This window comes from Talpa europaea (genome assembly GCF_964194135.1).
Source record: "Talpa europaea genome assembly, chromosome: 5".
NCBI lineage: Eukaryota > Metazoa > Chordata > Mammalia > Eulipotyphla > Talpidae > Talpa > Talpa europaea.
In genome coordinates this window covers 109,978,056-109,981,313 of record NC_140071.1, presented here as the reverse complement: position 1 = coordinate 109,981,313, position 3,258 = coordinate 109,978,056, and the positions used below count along the sequence as shown (strand labels likewise).

At 37.8% G+C, this 3,258-nt stretch overlaps 1 pseudogene across 1 annotated transcript; it reads left to right on the top strand.

The window, feature by feature from the left end:
* Window positions 1-1,872: 1,872 nt before the first annotated feature.
* Window positions 1,873-3,017, top strand: LOC311170766 (small ribosomal subunit protein uS2-like; annotated as a pseudogene). The gene has a single exon. The product of its transcript is annotated as a small ribosomal subunit protein uS2-like (transcript).
* The last annotated feature ends 241 nt before the right edge of the window (window positions 3,018-3,258 follow it).

Genomic DNA, 3,258 nt, shown 5'->3' with positions numbered 1-3,258 from the left:
GCCTGCCAACTTAAAGATTGGCAATCTCTTTCACCCATTCTGTTGAGGTTAAACAGGTCAAGAAATGTAACTTATGGTTTAAAATATGTTAGAACAGAAAACAGTGTAATTTTGAGAGGTAAGAAAAGTCCATTGTTTACAATATTTTTCTGAATTTGAAAATTGCACAACCTAAAACCTATGGGTGGCAGTTATATTTCCATTCATAATGCAGTGTCAGGTTTAACAGAGTGATATAGTTTCATTCTTTTGCAGATGATTGTCCAGTTTTCCCAATGCTATTTGTTAAAGAGGCTTCCTTTCTCCAAGTGTATACTCTTAGTTTCTTTGTCATAGATTAACTTGTCATAGATTAACTGTCTGAGCTCTCAATTCTATCCTATTGGTCTGTGTATCTCTTTTCAGTCTAATGCCATGTATTATTTTGATTACTATAGTTTTGCAGTATCATTTAAAATCTGGGAGTATAATACCTCTGTTATTTTTTGTTAGGATAGCTTTCACTCTTTAGGATCTTTGCAGGTCCATGATTTGAGTAATGTTTGCTCTATTTCCTTGACAAATACAATTGAAACTTTGATGTGGATTACATTGAATCTGTATATTGCTTTGGATCAGATAGCCATTTTAATAATGTTAATTCTTCCAGCCCTTGAGTAGGGAACATTATTACATTTCTTCTGGTCTTCTTCTAATCCATTCAATGATGTCTTATGGCTTTCATTTTACAGGCTATTCACCTCCATTGATAAGATTACTCCTAGATATTTGTTTTTGATGTGCTTGTGAATGGGTTTGTTTTTCTTGAGACCTTTCACTTCTAGGTCATTGTTTTCATACAGGAATGATATTGATTTTTGTGAATTGACTCTGTGACCTGTTACCTTACTGATTTATTATTTCAAACAATATTTTACTGGAATCTTTAGGATTTTCTATGCATATTATCGGAGTAAACAAGTTCTGGCAAGGATGTGGGAAAAAAGGTATCCTCATGAATTATTGATGGGAATAAAGACTGGTGCAGCCATTATAGAAAACACTCTCATGGTTTCTCAAAATATTAAAAATAGTTTTATCATAGGATGCACTAATTCTACTCCCAAGTACCTACCTAAAATGTCAAAATAATAATTTAAAGGTATACATGCACTCCTGTGTTCATCATTGCACTTTTATAATAGCCAAGTTATGAAAAAATCCAAGTGCCAAAGGACAGATGAGTCGATTAAGGTGGGTTGTATAGAGACAGTGGACTACTACTTAGCAATAAGTTGGTTGAACCCTTGAAATTGGTCACAATTTGATGGAACTGGAAGGGATAGTGCTAAGCAAACTTACACAATAAAACAAAATAAATTAAAAATAAAAATAAACAGATTAAACATAAGGGGATGCAAAAATAAAATATATCATACTAGTTAAAAGAATGCAGAAATGACTATAATAATATAAAACAGAGTTGATTTTTGAGCAAGGAATATTACCAAGATGAAATAAGACTTTAAGATTAAAATAACTATCAGTTTATCACGAGTCCAACAAATTCTTAGTGTTTATGTACCTAACAGCAGGACTTCAAATAACAGACGCACAAACTAATAGAACTGCAAGGTGAAGTAGATAAATTATATAAATAGATACTTCACTATCTCTTAATAATTGATAGAAAAAGAGAAAGAAAATAAATAACCCTTTTAGAGTTTTGTTCAACACTATCAAACTTGATCTGGTTGACATTTAAATAACACTCTACAACAATAGAATAAAAATGTTTTTAAAATGTACATGGAGCTTTCCGCGCTGCCCAGAGAGGGGTCCATACGGCGTTGTTCTGGGTTCCCGTCGTAACTTAAAGGGGAAACTTTCACAATGTCCGGAGCCCTCGATGTCCTGCAAATGAAGGAGGAGGATGTCCTCAAATTCCTTGCAGCAGGAACCCACTTAGGTGGCACCAACCTTGACTTCCAGATGGAACAGTACATCTACAAAAGGAAAAGTGATGGCATCTATATCATAAATTTGAAGAGAACTTGGGAGAAGCTCCTGCTGGCAGCTCGTGCCATTGTTGCCATTGAAAATCCGGCTGATGTCAGTGTCATATCGTCCAGGAACACTGGCCAGCGAGCTGTGCTAAAGTTTGCTGCTGCCACTGGAGCCACTCCTATTGCTGGCCGCTTCACTCCTGGAACCTTTACTAACCAGATCCAGGCAGCTTTCCGGGAGCCAAGACTTTTGGTGGTTACCGATCCCAGGGCTGACCACCAGCCTCTCACAGAGGCATCCTACGTTAACCTGCCTACCATTGCTCTGTGTAACACAGACTCCTCTGCACTATGTGGACATTGCCATCCCCTGCAACAATAAGGGAGCTCACTCAGTGGGTCTCATGTGGTGGATGCTGGCCCGGGAAGTTCTGCGCATGCGTGGCACCATCTCCCGAGAACACCCTTGGGAGGTCATGCCTGATCTCTACTTCTACAGGGATCCTGAAGAGATTGAAAAGGAAGAGCAGGCTGCTGCTGAAAAGGCTGTGACCAAGGAGGAATTTCAGGGCGAATGGACGGCTCCAGCTCCTGAGTTTACTTACTGCTACTCAGCCTGAAGTGGCAGACTGGTCTGAAGGCGTGCAGGTGCCCTCTGTACCTATCCAGCAGTTCCCTACTGAAGACTGGAGCGCCCAGCCTGCCACTGAAGACTGGTCTGCAGCTCCCACTGCTCAAGCCACTGAGTGGGTGGGAACAACCACTGAGTGGTCTTAAGCTGTTCTTCCAGAGACTTGAACAGAAAGTGGAAATAATGTTAATGGAAAATAAACAGTTTGTAAAAGTTGAAAAAAAAATAAAAAAATAAAATGTACATGGAACATTTATTAAGAGGGACCTTATCCTGTATACCAAATATGTCTCAATAAATGTTGGGAATTAAGTTCTATAGAACATACATTGTGACAACAAATAAATCAGTTATTAATCACTGAAAGATATATGAAAAATATTGCAAATATTTAGAAATTAGAAAAGTCACTTCTGAATAATTCATTATGCAAGAGTAAATCAAAAGGTAAAGTTAAAATATTTTGAAATGAATTAAAATGAAAGCACAATATATTCAATATCATAAAATACTGCTAAATGAGAACACGGGGTGGGGGAATACATGGCATCAAACTGTATTAGAAGTATTTTAGAAAATAAAAAAGGTGCTCATGATAATGGCCTTTTGGGCTGCTAGGCTGCCCACAGCCTCTGCAGTGCC